At 44.1% G+C, this 16354-nt stretch overlaps 1 protein-coding gene across 2 annotated transcripts in view; it reads right to left on the bottom strand.

Moving 5' to 3' along the window:
- The window catches only part of gmds (GDP-mannose 4,6-dehydratase), a 170311-nt gene that overhangs the window by 35974 nt on the left and 117983 nt on the right, over positions 1-16354 (bottom strand). The gene's annotated exons all lie outside the window — the stretch shown is intronic.

The raw sequence follows: 16354 nt of genomic DNA, 5'->3' as shown, positions 1-16354 counted from the left end.
CACACAAACAACAGAATAGAGTCATATCTTCTGAGAACGATACTGCTCTAGTAACATGAGTTGACTGGTTCAGTTCAACCATCACTAGTGTTGACTGGTTCAGTTCAACCATCACTAGTGTTGACTGGTTCAGTTCAACCATCACTAGTGTTGACTGGTTCAGTTCAACCATCACTAGTGTTGACTGGTTCAGTTCAACCATCACTAGTGTTGACTGGTTCAGTTCAACTATCACTAGTGTTGACTGGTTCAGTTCAACCATCACTAGTGTTGACTGGATCAGTTCAACCATCAATAGTGTTGACAGGTTCAGTTCAACCATCACTAGTGTTCACTGGATCAGTTCAACCATCACTAGTGTTGACTGGTTCAGTTCAACCATCACTAGTGTTGACTGGATCAGTTCAACCATCACTAGTGTTGACTGGTTCAGTTCAACCATCACTAGTGTTGACTGGTTCAGTTCAACCATCACTAGTGTTGACTGGTTCAGTTCAACCATCACTAGTGTTCACTGGATCAGTTCAACCATCACTAGTGTTGAGTGTTGTTTAAACTCCAGTCCGTGATCCGGTCCATTCAGAACACTCCTATTAATAGCCTTTATCTGCCTGAAACCAGTGAAAGCTGATAGTACTCAATCTGAGCTGGGCTACACTAAACAGTCCACCTATATTAGTGCGTCCCTATTCCCTACACAGTGCTATGATTTGGACCAGAGATTAAGGGGCCTAGTTAAAGTAGTGCACTATAAAGGGAATAGGGGCTCATTTGGGGGTCAGCCAGGGGGAGGAGAGCGTCTACAGATTATTCTAGAATATTTATGGTGAACGTGAGCCAGGAGTCAGACAAGTTGACCCCTAACACATCCACCCTGATGATTCAGCCTCACTAGGGAGGGACACACACACAACACTGAATTTCTTGCCGTCAAAGATAACTACACACACATTTCCTTAAGAGCAGTGAGATTCCTGATGATGCTTAGAGATCTCTCAGAGAGTGGAGACAGGGGAATGGGTTAATTGTGTGTGTCTGGAGTTGGACCTCATTCCAACTGAGAGGACTATAACACTTGCTCTCCTCTCTAAAATGACTGTTAGCTTCATGGGCAGATGTTGGGGTGTGTGAGTGTGTGTGAGTGTGTGAAAAGACCATCAGCACGTTAAATGCGATGCAGTTGGACACAGCAGCAGTTGGCTGTCTTGCTCGACAAATTTGATCTGTTCTCCCTCTGCTCTCATACTCACAACGTGTGTAAATCAATGCCAGAATGAGATCACACACACACCTGGAGAAGAGACCATCTCTGTCTATTATTTGTTTTTCAGTCACAATAAACCTGCTGTTTCACAGGAGTGTCTGTCTCTCTCATCCTCTTTCTTTCTCTCCCTCTCAATTACATTTCAATTTCAAGGGCTTTGTTGGCGAGGGACAGATTGGTTTCTATCGCCAAAGTAAGTGAAAAACAAGATAACAATTGAAATATAAACTCACATTCAAAATAAACACAAATGCTCCAAAAGGTTTAAAGCATTTAAAATTTTACATTATTAGCTATGGTCAGTGTTGGAAAGATTTTTAAATAGTTACAAGAAAGACACTAATATTAAGTTTGTTTACGATGTTGTTTTTTCTTCCTTGTTTGCCCATTAAACATTTTGCTGCTTTGATTGCCCAATACTTTGCACGACAGATTTCGGAGTTCATCAATGTTTCATTTAATTTCTAATTATTTTTATGGTCTTTATGATCTGAGGGCAATATGTGTCATCAATAAGGCTATTTATTTGCGAGGATTCGAGGATTTTAGGAAGTGAAACACCATATCCACCTCTCTTGATTGCCAGGCCTTGCTCCATACTAATTATCAAGGGTCAAATACACTCACCTAAAGGATTATTAGGAACACCATACTAATACTGTGTTTCACCCCCTTTCGCCTTCAGAACTGTCTTAATTCTACGTGGCACTGACTCAACAAGGTGCTGAAAGCATTCTTTAGAAATGTTGGCCCATATTGATAGGATACCATCTTGCAGTTGATGGAGATTTGTGGGATGCACATCCAGGGCACGAAGCTCCCGTTCCACCATATCCCAAAGATGCTCTATTGGGTTGAGATCTGGTGACTGTGGGGGCCATTTCAGTACAGTGAACTCTTTGTCATGTTCAAGAAACCAATTTGAAATGATTCAAGCTTTGTGACATGGTGCATTATCCTGCTGGAAGTAGCCATCAGAGGATGGGTACATGGTCAGAAACAATGTTCAGGTAGGCCGTGGCATTTAAACGACACCCAATTGGCACTAAGGGGCCTAAAGTGTGCCAAGAAAACATCCCCCACACCATTACACCACCACCACCAGCCTGCACATTGGTAACAAGGCATGATGGATCCATGTTCTCATTCTGTTTACGCCAAATTCAGTCTTCAACTGGCCAATTTTGGTGAGCTTGTGCAAATTGTAGCCTCTTTTTCCTATTTGTAGTGGAGATGAGTGGTACCCGGTGGGGTCTTCTGCTGTTGTAGACCATCCGCCTCAAGGTTGTGCGTGTTGTGGCTTCACAAATGCTTTGCTGCATACCTCGGTTGTAACGAGTGGTTATTTCAGTCAAAGTTGCTCTTCTATCAGCTTGAATCAGTCGGCCCATTCTCCTCTGACCTCTAGCATCAACAAGGCATTTTTGCCCACAGGACTGCCGCATACTGGATGTTTTTCCCTTTTCACACCATTCTTTGGAAACCCTAGAAATGGTTGTGCGTGAATATTCCAGTAACTGAGCCGATTGTGAAATACTCAGACCAGCCCGTCTGGCACCAACAACCATGCCACGCTCAAAATTGCTTAAATCACCTTTCTTTCCCATTCTGACATTCAGTTTGGAGTTCAGGAGATTGTCTTGACCAGGACCAAACCCCTAAATGCATTGAAGCAACTGCCATGTGATTGGTTGATTAGATAATTGCATTATTGAGAAATGGAACAGGTGTTCCTAATAATAGGTGAGTGTATGTCTCTGCTTTTGTGGATTTGAGTGATCAGATCTTGGTAACAAATACTGGGAAATACGCCAGAGCTGAGAATGGTATTGAAGAGTTTAAGAATGGCCATGTTAAGTTTGTACATTTCTCCACCTCTCAATCTCGGTCTCTTCCTCACAGACACTCTCAAATAAATTCAAAGGCTTCATTGGGAAGCTTTGTTCACACTGCCAAAGCACAGGGAAAACACACAACTGTTCAAAAGTTTGGGGTCTCTTAGAATTGTCCTTGTTTTCTATGAAAACATACATGCAAAGAGTTTGAATAGAAAATATAGCAAAATAAATAGGAAATATCGTAATTGAAAAGGTTAAAAATTATGATTTCTAAATGAAATAATAATTGTGTCCTTCGAACTTTGCTTTCATCAAGGAATCCTCCATTTGCAGCAATTACAGTCTTGCAGACTTTAATTCGTTTGTCAATTTGTTGAGGTAATCTGAAGAGATTTCCCCCCATATTTCCTGAAGCACCTCCCACAAGCGAGATTGGCTTGATGTGCACTTCGTACGTACCATACGGTCAAGCTGCTCCCACAGAATACCAGCTGTCTGTTCCTTCCCTAAATAATGATTGCATAGTCTGGAGTGCTACTTTGAGTCACTTTCCTGTTGTAGGAGAAAATTGGATCCAATCAAGAGCTTTCCACAGGGTATGGTGTTGCAAAATGGAGTAACAGCCTTCTTCAAGATCACTTTAACCCTGTACAAATCTCCCACTTTACCACCACCAAAGCACCCCCAGACCATCACATTGCCTCCACAATGCTTGACAGATGGCATCAAGCACTCCTCCAGCATCTTTTCATTTGGTCTGTATCTCACAAATGTTCCTCTTTGTGATCCAAACACCTCAAACTTAGATTTGCCTGTCCAACATACTTTATTTCCAATCTTCCTTTTTGCAACTCTGCCTAGAAGGCCAGCATCCTGGAGTCACCTCTTCAAGGTTGATGTTGAGACTGGTGTTTTGCAGGGTACTATTTAATGAAGCTGCCAGTTGAGGACCTGTGAGGTGTCTATTTCTCAAAGTAGTCACTCTAATGTATTTGTCCTCTTGCTCAATTGTGCACCGGGGCCTCCCACTCCTCTTTCTATTCTGGTTAGAGACAGTTTGTGTTGTTCTGTGAAGGGGGCAGTACAAAGCGTTGTACGAGATCTTCAGTTTTCTCACATGCAATAGCCTTCATATCTCAGAACAAAAATAGACTGATGAGTTTCTGAAGAAAGTTCTCTGTTTCTGGCAATTTTGAGCCTGTAATTAAACTCTCAATTGCTGATGCTCCAGATACCAAACTCGTCTAAAGAAGGCCAGTTGTATTGCTTCTTTAATCAGCCCAACGGTTTTCATCTGTGGTAACATAACTGCCAAAGGGTTTTCCAATGATAAATTAGTCTTTTAAAATTATAAACTTGGATGGGCAAACACAAAGAGGGATGGTTGTTGATAATGGACCTCGCTACACCTACACCTATAAATAATCTATTGAAAAATGTTCACATACAATAGTCATTTTGAAAAATAACTATCTCTAAACTGCATTTCTGATCAATTTGATGTTATTTTAAAGGACAAAACAATGGTATTTCTAAGTGACATCAAACTTTTCAACAGCAGTGGAAGTTAAGATAAAATAAACACACAGTTCTGATGTGTCTGCCTGTTTGTGGAGGTCCAGCGTTAACAATACCCTTCCTCAGCTGTAATGATGGAATGTTCATTACCCATTATTCCCATGGGGTTTGGTGGGCGGCTGTGTCTGGGGCCCATATGGGGTCATCTGACTCCTGGGCTGATGGCTCCCCTGAGCCTGACTTACAACCTCTCACCCTGTGACCCCTAATGGCCTTCCCAGACTCCTTCACCAAAGACCAGCAAATTCAAATATATGAATGTGACTGTCAGACTGACTGACCAATCAGAATTCGGCATCTCAGCAGGAGTCAGTACCGGTTTATAAGATTACATTTGTGTTGAGTTGTGTTTTGTTGAGTGCTCTAACTACTTCTTACCTAGAAGTTGGCATTTTTGATAGTTCTTCGTGGCAAGTACTTTTGTTGATTTCTGTCACTGTTGTTGAGCACCCCTCCTATTTTTTGTTTGCTGAGGCGCGTAGCCTATCTGAACATCTGAAAATCATGTGCCTCCTTGTCTGACAATACTGGGGAAAAAATTTTCCCACAAGGAAAAGCTTTTTGTCTAAAAGATACAGTTAAGTGTAGGGTAAAAGTTACAATTGGGGTAACAGTTATACTTAGGATAAGGGTTTAGATTTAGGGTTTGTTTTAAGGTTAGTTATCATGGAAATTAGGATTATAATTCTGAATACTTCTGGGGGCCACACAAGGATAGCAAATCCCCAAAATATGTGTGCCTCCGTGTGTTAGTACAATGATGTGTATGAGTAATTACTGTTGAACGACTTCAAACATTTTGTTATAGGGAATATCGTCAATAACTTCCAGAACTTCCTGACTAAGCCTGCTATATTTCTCCTTTATCCCAGGGAATCAGTCAGAGCAGCCAAGAAGGAGAAATTACCAGAAATCTCCATCTTCATGCGGCTACAACTAATTATTATCATAAGAAAAGACTACAGTGAAATACTATTTTGATCATTTGACTGGCTGCTTATTTTCAATTCCAAATTAAACTGCTTAGTTGAAGCAATGTTCCTTCCCCTCCAGGCACTATTGAAAAATAGGGAACTGTGTGTCTTTGTGTGTGTGTGTGTGTCTCTGTGTTTGTGTGTGTGAGAGACTTTAGAAAATTATGTTTTTTTCTCTTTCACCCTGAGAAAATGTTTACGATAGGGGTTGAGTGATGTGATGTACCCAGACTTTTACCAGGAGATGTAATAAACACATTAACTAGAATGATTGTCCCTCTCCCCCTCCCTGTCCCCCTCTCCATGTCCCTCTACCTACCTCCCTGTCCCTCCCTCCCTCCCTCTCCCCCTCCCTCTCCCCCTCTCCATGTCCCTCTATCTACCTCCCTGTCCCTCCCTCTCCCCCTCCCTGTCCCTCTCTCCATGTCCCTCTATCTACCTCCATGTCCCTCTCTCTCCCTCCCTGTCCCTCCCTCCTTCCATCTCCCCCTCTCTCCCTCCCTCCATCTCCCCCTCCCTCCATCTCCCCCTCACTCCCCCTCCCTCCCTCCATCTCCCCCTCCCTGTCCCTCCCTCCCTCTCTCTCTCCCTGTCCCTCTCTCAATTTCTGCGCCTCTATACTTCCTGTCCCTCTGTCTCTCTCCTTGTCTCCGTCTCCCACCCTGTCCCCCAGCTACATGGACACACATTCAACCCCAACTCCAGCCAAACATACCCCAGTAACCTCTCACCTCCAGGTATATTGTGTTCCCTTCCCCAGGCTGTCTGCCCTCTCAGTGTTTCAGCAGGGCTGACGCATCATGCCCCCCACTAAACACTTAGTAGAGAAGTGCTTAGAAGAGGCCTGAAGAGAACTGGTTAAGCCCCCCACAGACCCTGATAACAGTTAACCTCTGTGGTGCACACACACGCAGCTTAAATATATAACAGCATCCTTGCTACTAAACTTAGCTGAATGGGATTCTGCGGTGTTGATGGAATGATGGCGCCCCGAACCTGTCATAACAGAAGTATTCAGCCCAGCCTAACGATGCTCTGCCAGAAAGTCCTCTCGCACAGTTACATCACCCACTAAGGTCCTTGGACTGTGGGAGAGAACACAAGTTCATCCATCAATTCACAGCAGGGAAATAGATCCTATAGAACTATAATCCACATGTCTCTGTGTACAGCCGGGATTATAATTCAGACCCTGACTTTAAACCATTGGGTTTTGGGATGAATAATCCATATTAACTTCCATTCATCATTCAGTTCTCGCCCAGTCGATCTCCATAAAGTTATTCTGAAAGGTCTTGAATTGTAGCAGACGCAGAGCTAGTCAGCCAGCCCCGCCCCTAACTACTGATAACAGACAAAGATTAATGATTTACAACTAACTTAACGTTATGAGGTCACACACCCTCACACTCGCTCTCTCTCTCACACACACACACACACAAACACACACACACACACACACACACACACAGTCTCCCCAACATTGCCAGTTTAAAGCATGTTCTAGCTCAAGCCTTATGGACGTCATACGTTGCCGTTATCAGCGAGACCCGTTGCACCGACATCCATCACAGCAACGTTTCCCGGATACGCCTGCAATCAGTGGCAGCCATCTTGTACTGAGATTAGGCAAATAGTATTGAAATTACAGCTCCAAAATGGAGTCATGGAACCAGTGTATCAGAGCTGAAATATCAGGAGACCCACTCCTGATAACTCCTATTACCACCGCAGACAGAAAGCTGCTCTGTTTATATACATCTATATTTAACCATACATCCCCCGAATACGTCCTCAGGGGAGCCAAAACCTACTCAGGAACATCAGGTCACTACCTACCAAGGTGACAGGGTCAGAGAAGGTTGGCTTTACGTTCCCCGACCCTCCCACCAGGTCACAAGCACAGCCATTATAACCCACCACACCAGACCCAGCTCAATGTGGTTAACGAGTCGGAAGTGATAGGCGGTTAAACTCATTGACCTGCACTGCAATGCAAGCTGGTCTGAAATACAGTAAACATCCCTCATACCGTGCTGCTTCAAAAAAGCACGGCCTGCTCAAGGTTCAGGTTGTTCATAGTATAGAAACTCTCTAGGTCCTGCAGCCAAACCTGTTTCAAATCAGATTCTCTGCTGACTGGACAGGAGTGAGTCATGACAGCAATTAGCAGCTGTCAATCAAGCGTTTCCACATAACACCAGTCATTAGCGTACAGGCCAGGTCAACGTAGCCTTGGATAATGTAGGACCAGACTGAAAATATACAGGAGACCGGGCTGAGAATATACAGGAGACCGGGCTGAGAATATACAGGAGACCGGGCCGAGAATATACAGGAGACCGGGCCGAGAACATACAGGAGACCGGGCCGAGAATATACAGGAGACCGGGCCGAGAACATACAGGAGACCGGGCCGAGAACATACAGGAGACCGGGCCGAGAACATACAGGAGACCGGGCCGAGAACATACAGGAGACCGGGCCGAGAACATACAGGAGACCGGGCCGAGAACATACAGGAGACCGGGCCGAGAACATACAAGAGACCGGGCCGAGAACATACAAGAGACCGGGCCGGGAACATACAGGAGACCGGGCCGGGAACATACAGGAGACCGGGCCGGGAACATACAGGAGACCGGGCCGGGAACATACAGGAGACTGTGTATATTTGCTCTTGTGTGAATATACACAAGAGCAAACTGGGAATATAGAGAAGACCAGATGAAATTCAACCAGGGTGGAATACAGATGAGACCAGACTGAGATCAACCTGGGTGGAATACAGATGAAACCAGACTGAGATCAACCAAGAATATAGGAGTGGATGAGCATACATACAAAACAATCAATGCAACAAATTATTTATATGTTGCAGCTCTGTGTGTGTGTGTGTGTGTTCCTGTTTTACTAGTAAAATAATGGGAATTTAGGAGATTTGGAGAAAAAGCTTTAACTCACCAGGTATTACAGGTTAGGTTTTGGAGTTAGTGGTATGTTAACTTCAGACATGATTGTTAGGTCATTGAGGTTAAGGTCAGGATTAGTGTTAGGGTCATTTTAAATTTAGGTTTGGGTTAAGGTTAATGGAGGGGCTCAGATGCATAGACACAGGCCTGAGCAGGGAGCTGATGTAGCCAGACAGGTGGTGGTGGCCCAGCATGTGGTGTGTGGAGCAGCAGTCCATACGGAGAATAATCCCCAACAAAATATTCGACTGGTGTCCTACTGACAGTTACAGTTTCCTCCATCACTCACTGCTTCACATACTCCTTTGTTCTTTGTCCGATGGAGCAGCCTGCGCTCAACTGGCTGAAACAACGTTGCGCCAGCCAGCTGTTACTGGGTTAGATGTATTTGTAACCACAGTGATAGGCAAAGCGTTCAGAAACAAAGGTGATATAAAACTGATTAGCTTTTATAAACATCCAAACAAAATATATTCTGACATCCAAACAACAGACTTTATGATGGCTTAGTCACTTTGGCAAGTCACTAGGTCATGTTTATAACCTATGTCTGACTAGGGCAGTGTAACTTTGGCTAATGTTGTTTCTACACTACAACAGTTTTATTTTTGATGAATGAGACTTGTTGCCAGATTTAGAGTCAGAGATTAAAAAATAAATAAACGTGAAGATGGCCAATATCGCACATCACATTCCGAAGGAATGGAACGAGCAGTGAATTGGAATGAGCAGTGAATTGGAATGGAATGAGCAGTGAATTGGAATGGAATAAGCTGTAATTTTGGAAGGCTGGTTCCTAAATCAATTGTACTATCACCAGCAAGAGAACTTGTTTGACAGACAGTCATGATATTTACCAGCTAAACACGGTCAGTTTTCCAAATAGGCTAAACAACACTGGTAAACTGGCTCATATTCAGTGAGTCGTACTCCTGACAGTCAGAAACGTAAAACGGCTTAAAAACCTGTTAGGAGCCATTTAATCTGTGACAAAGAGCTCACCACGGTCCAGTGTTCCCTTCTGGTCGGTCACTCAGTACAACACTAACGGGTTAGAGACTCAAACACAATAATTCAGAAAAAAGCCTTTCTGCACTAATGCCTTAAACCAGGCCAGGTGAGAGGATTACCACCAGGGCGCCCCGTCTTCCAGGTGCTTTCAATTCCAGCTCCTCCTCACAGAGAGGTACGACGGGCCACTTAAAGTCAAAATAACTTGATACTACCAAGCCTCGCTGCAGTTTCCTGTTCCCCAAAAAACAAGCCACTGAATGCGCCAGGCGTGACTCGGCTGACCCGGCAGAGAAGGACTGACCCGGAGCTGACACGGATCCTTATGCCACCACACAGTGCCAGAGCAGAGGTCTCTGATAAGAGTTGAACACAGAGGTCACGGAGGGAGTGTCATCTGTACCCCGAGAGGGCAGCACTTTCAGGGTTACGGTCCTTGAGGAGTGCAGGAGTGCACTATGGACGAGCTTCAGACCTAGTGCCCCATTGGATAGGGCTGAGGTGTTGGATCGGCTGGCCAAGCCTCCCTTCTGATCACCTGGGTCGGTGAGACCACCATACAATACCATGCAGGTAATGGCTCTGGCTTAGGTGCTTTGCTTTTTGTTCTGACCTTGGGGTCAGTTACTCTAGATCATCTGGTTGCATTGTACAGAGTGACCACCCAAAAGGGAACATCCATTCTGACTATAACCCTAGTTCCCTGAGGGAGGGAAAGATGTCCAACACCTTGTTGGCCCCACGCCATCTACGTGGGACGGTAAGTGGTTCTGCAATCAGAGAGATGGAGGACGAGACACAATTAAAGCATCTGGCCGGGGCAGAGCTTCCGCATGTCCAGTCCTCTCACCTGGCCCTGGTCAAGGTATGACATTTTCCAGTGAATGAATGTGTTTATGTTTCTACCTATTAGATTTGTACCTCCTCCCCTCCCTCAGGTAGTAGGGCCTAAAGACATTATTCCAAAGCACTGGGAACGCATTCGGATCTATTTTGGTTTGCCAGACAATTTCAATTACAGGATGTGGAAAAGTCAGGCTGAGTTTGAGGGTAAATTCCACAAAATGATACGCTGACAGTCAGAGAAATCCTCAAACTCGGTGTAGTTGTAACTCCCTCAGATCGGCTCTTTTTCACCCTACACCAAATGATCAATTCTATGATGGTATTAACATCAGCTGTGTCAGCTAAGCATGGATCAGGCATGACTTTCTAAACCTATTAATAAGGCTGAGGTTGGCTTCTTTGAAAACTTCACAGATTCAAGGAGAGACTCTTTAACAGTTCTATTAAACCCAGTCATGTCTCATCCGCTCTCAGCATCCGCTTTCATCCCTCCATCCCCGCCCCAGGCTCTCTTCCTTCCTCCATTCATCCGTCCATAGACTAACCTTTCTCCCTTCCTCTAGTCACCCTTCACATCTCTCTCCCTCCGTTTTCTTTCTTTCTGTCCATCCCAGTGCCCTCCTCTGTGAGTCATTACATGGCCAGGTTATAAGGGGAGTCAGGGCGGCCTGGCGTGGCTCAGGATGTGACATGGGCCTTAATCTGGACCACACTTTCCTGGCCAATACAAACCATGACTTACAGAAAACTAGGATTTCAAGCAAACTATGACATGCGCTCATTCATGCACACACACACACACACACTTTTCCCTTTCCCAGGCACCACCTAAGGGAGAACACTTCATCCAAATGACTCTCATGGACTGGAGATTATACATTTTCTTCTCTATTTTTTTCTCTACCGAATCCCTATTTTTAGTGAGCACTAAAAGTATTTTGCCTCCCCCTCTCCTGTCCGCTGTTCCTATGTCTCTCCTCCCTCGATCCTGCTCCTTCTCTCCCACTGTGTTTTGACCAAAAAAGCAGTAGACTGCGGCATTTTTCCCTGTCAGACGCAGACTGTCTGGACGTCAAAGAGAAAGCACAGAGAGTCAGAGCTATATTTACACACTGACCTCACCCGGTACACAACGTGCAAACACACAACCGCTCTCACATTTTCAACCGTACTACATGGTCAGGGATGACGCATCCACCCGAATGACCTCTCCTCCGCTGTTGGCCAGTGCTAACGGTTGTGGTTGATGGCAGCTGAAGCATGAAGCATTCTGGTTCCCCAGTGATACAGAAGGAACAGAGACTAAGAAAAACACCAGAGGCTGAGGTGGAATCAGACAGAAACAAGTTAAACAATCAAAATGCCATTTTAGTTTCCTGTGATGTACCCTGTTCTTCTTTAACACTAGACCGACACACACACACACACACACACACACACACACACACACACACACACACTCCTGACGCCAGAGCCACAGCAATAAACCAAAAACAGACATTCTCCCAAATGACTCACAAATATGTACATTCCATTAAGTAGGCTGATCCCCCATTCAGGCCTCTAATATCACTACAGTATGAAGTGTTTGTCGGTACGCACACACATAGTCAAAGACACACACCTTGAATTTGACGTCCAGCTCTGACCAGTTAGTGGCCAATAAACAGCATTTCCATGTTTTCTCCCAGGGGAACTGAAGGACTATAAAGACTGAATTTCACTATGTAACACTTAGATATACACTCCAACTCAGACATAAACACACACACACACACACACACATACATCAATACTGAAAACGTGGCCAACCTGAACATCTACATGTCCCTATGTCCTTATCTGAACATCTACAAGTCCCTATGTCCTTATCTGAACATCTACAAGTCCCTATGTCCTTATCTGAACATCTACAAGTCCCTATGTCCTTATCTGAACATCGACATGTCCCTATGTCCTTATCTGAACATCTACAAGTCCCTATGTCCTTATCTGAACATCTACATGTCCCTATGTCCTAATCTGAACATCTACATGTCCCTATGTCCTAATCTGAACATCTACATATCCCTTTGTTCTAACCTGAACATCTACATGTCCCTATGTCCTTATCTGAACATCTACAAGTCCTTATGTCCTTATCTGAACATCTACATGTCCCTATGTCCTTATCTGAACATCTACAAGTCCCTTTGTTCTAACCTGACCATCTACATGTCCCTATGTCCTTATCTGAACATCTACATGTCCATATGTCCTTATCTGAACATCTACATGTCCCTATGTCCTTATCTGAACATCTACAAGTCCCTATGTCCTTATCTGAACATCTACAAGTCCCTATGTCCTTATCTAAACATCTACAAGTCCCTATGTACTTATCTGAACATCTACATGTCCCTTTGTTCTAACCTGACCATCTACATGTCCCTATGTCCTTATCTGAACATCTACATGTCCCTATGTCCATATCTGAACATCTACATGTCCCTATGTCCTAATCTGAACATCTACAAGTCCCTATGTCCTTATCTGAACATCTACATGTCCCTATGTCCTAATCTGAACATCTACAAGTCCCTATGTCCTTATCTGAACATCTACATGTCCCTATGTCCTTATCTGAACATCTACAAGTCCCTATGTCCTTATCTGAACATCTACAAGTCCCTATGTCCTTATCTGAACATCTACAAGTCCCTATGTACTTATCTGAACATCTACATGTCCCTTTGTTCTAACCTGACCATCTACATGTCCCTATGTCCTTATCTGAACATCTACATGTCCCTATGTCCTTATCTGAACATCTACATGTCCCTATGTCCTTATCTGAACATCTACAAGTCCCTATGTCCTTATCTGAACATCTACAAGTCCCTATGTACTTATCTGAACATCTACATGTCCCTTTGTTCTAACCTGGCCATCTACATGTCCCTATGTCCTTATCTGAACATCTACATGTCCCTATGTCCATATCTGAACATCTACATGTCCCTATGTCCTAATCTGAACATCTACAAGTCCCTATGTCCTTATCTGAACATCTACATGTCCCTATGTCCTTATCTGAACATCTACATGTCCCTATGTCCTTATCTGAACATCTACATGTCCCTATGTCCTTATCTGAACATCTACAAGTCCCTATGTCCTTATCTGAACATCTACATGTCCCTATGTCCTTATCTGAACATCTACATGTCCCTTTGTCCTAACCATCTATGGGTCACTGTGGGGGGGTGAGGGGTGGTATTGTGTAAGGACACTGCCTGTTGTTTAACCCTTACCAGAACTCTAAATGTAACCTATAAGTGAGCACTGGCTAAATGTCCTAAATTAGAATTTTTCTAGAGTTACTGAAGTTATATTTGTAAACGTGCACACGCATACACATGCATACGCACACACAAAATGTCAGATAAGAGTCTGCATTTATGGCCAGTGGTGGTGGAACGTGTTTCCAAGTTGTCTGAAGCTCCTCCAGAAAATTATTTCTTTATTTTCTCTTCTTTGACGGTAAGGGAAGGAAAAACAAATTCAGCTGACTCCCATATCTATATATGTTTTTCACAGTCCCAAAAGGCAGAATGATAACAGCACTTATTTCCTGAGAGGACAAAATATGCCTTCAGATCTGGGTGTAGATTCTATTCAGTACATGCATGGTGGGGGAGTTTTACCAGTGATTGATAACAGCCTGATATGGGGCGAGACAGCATTTGGACTATGGGAACTGCAGCCTGTGAGTCAAATGGAAGATGGGTATTGTAGTTCAGTCTGTAAGTCTGGCTCTGATAAAGGGGAATGAGATAGAGAGACGGGTCTGAACCAAAAAAGGAACCAGGCAAGCCTAGTTCAGCCAGCCCGCAATAAAAGTGATAAATACTCACTGGACTGGAACCCGGGTCTCCCACATGAGAGGCAGTGTCCTTAATCACTACGCCATGATGCTAATCATAATGCCAAGTTTGAATTCTTCACTTGACACCATTAAGCATTGTGTTAAACTGACTAACAATTCTTACTAAGTTTACCTCCACCACAAATAGCATCTACAAAATGTATAGCTTTTGCCACTGGCCTTTTTAACAGCTCATTAGCCAGTAATAGGCTTACTAGTATCTACTAACTTACTACTTAGAATAGTCATAAGAATTGAGCAATTGCTATTGAGACTGAAGATTAACTTAATTTAACGTAGCAACTGAATGTTTATCCGGAACAAATCCTAATACATAATTTGTTTAGACTGTGATGAGATTCGAACGCGGGACCTATTGTTTGCAGGTCTGCATCTCAAACCCAAACCACTATTTAACAAGGGGTAGTCAGTCAGTCAGACAGTCAGTAACTCACTCAGTCAGTCAGTAAGAGACATTCTTGGTCCGCTCCACTTACGTCTGGCAATAATGTTTTTTACTTCTATCATCAGAGTAGTGATAACCATGGACATAGCCATTCAAATCCTAGCAGATAGCGCTGTGTGTTCATGTATCAAAGAGAGGTTTAAAGACAGTGATTGTAGAAGAGAGAGAAAGTGGAACAGAGGTATTGGGGACCATGGAGGAGACAGGTACTGAAGTGGTGAAACCAATGTTTTCTCCCCAGCAAACACAGCTAAAGTGACGAACCAGAAGCAGAATGACCTAGCGAGCAGCAGGCGGGGGTTAACTTTGGCTAAAGCTGTCTATCAAGTTCTTCTCTCTCTAACTGCATTCCCAGATTTCCTGTGTGTTGCAGGTGAAATCGGACCTTTGGCCACCCCACATGACCCTTGACCTCTACACAAAGCCCCAGACCAACACTGTCTGTTATAAAGAGACTCCATTTACATCATAACCCTGAATATGACACCCATAAAGACTCTCCTCCTTCCTGTCTGTCCATCACTCAATTTCCTCTCTGCTTTTCTCTTCAAACCCATGCCTTCCCACAGTCATTCTTTCCTCATTCACCTACTTACCGTGGTGAGGTGTGTCTTTCAGGCCCTCATAATATGAAATCCGGATGTTTACCCTTTACACTCCCCACAGCGGGCAGCTAATGGCTAACAAATTGGACAATTTAGATCAGGTGTGTGCGCTAGTGTGTGCGCTCCTCAATGAGGGAAAGTCATAATTTTCTGGAAATCCTAGATTTGTAAAACTAGTGGTTTTAGTTCATGAGTAAGCAATTTATTCCGCAATGCCATGACACAACACAGCAGGAGCGAATGCAATAATAAACCTCTTTAGGTTTTATGGAATAACTCCCTGCGCCCTCCCTCTCCACCACCCGTTCCTCTCTCTCCCCTCCCCCCCCTCCCTCCACCCATCTCTCCCTCTTGCCCCATTGCCTTGCAGGTGGAGAAGTGCAGCTTCTTTCCCCTGGTAAAAGGGGGTGCAGACAGGGGCCGGGCCTGTAAACTTTAAGGGTATTTTGTCACATATTTAAGAAAGCTGTTAGTGTATTTATAGGAGAGCAGGGGCCCCACGAGGGCTGCCGTGGAAACAGGAGACATCTTGGATTGATTAGTCGGCCTAGGAGGAGAGCTGTGTCCAAATCAGCTGACACAGAGTGTGTAACTCACACATGGAATAGCATTGTGTGTGTGTGTGTGTGTGTAGATAGAGCTGATATGTTAACCAGGTGGGCTGTCACAGGGGAAACTATCAGGCTTTAATGTATTAGTAGCAGCTCCCAGGACAAAGAGCAGTGTGTCTATGCCAACCACCGTAGAGTGCACACATGTGTGCGTGTGCGTGCACGTGCACTTACACACATATTATTGTCTGCATGTTTTTTTTCCCTTCTCTGACACAACAGTGAAGTACCGTGAGAACCAGAGGTCAATAGGGACAGATGGGAAATCACACAGTCATCATT

Source organism: Esox lucius, chromosome 8, assembly GCF_011004845.1.
Source record: "Esox lucius isolate fEsoLuc1 chromosome 8, fEsoLuc1.pri, whole genome shotgun sequence".
Taxonomy (NCBI): Eukaryota; Metazoa; Chordata; class Actinopteri; order Esociformes; family Esocidae; genus Esox; species Esox lucius.
The sequence above is the reverse complement of the archived record's forward strand: the minus strand, read 5'-3'. Positions and strand labels throughout refer to the sequence as shown.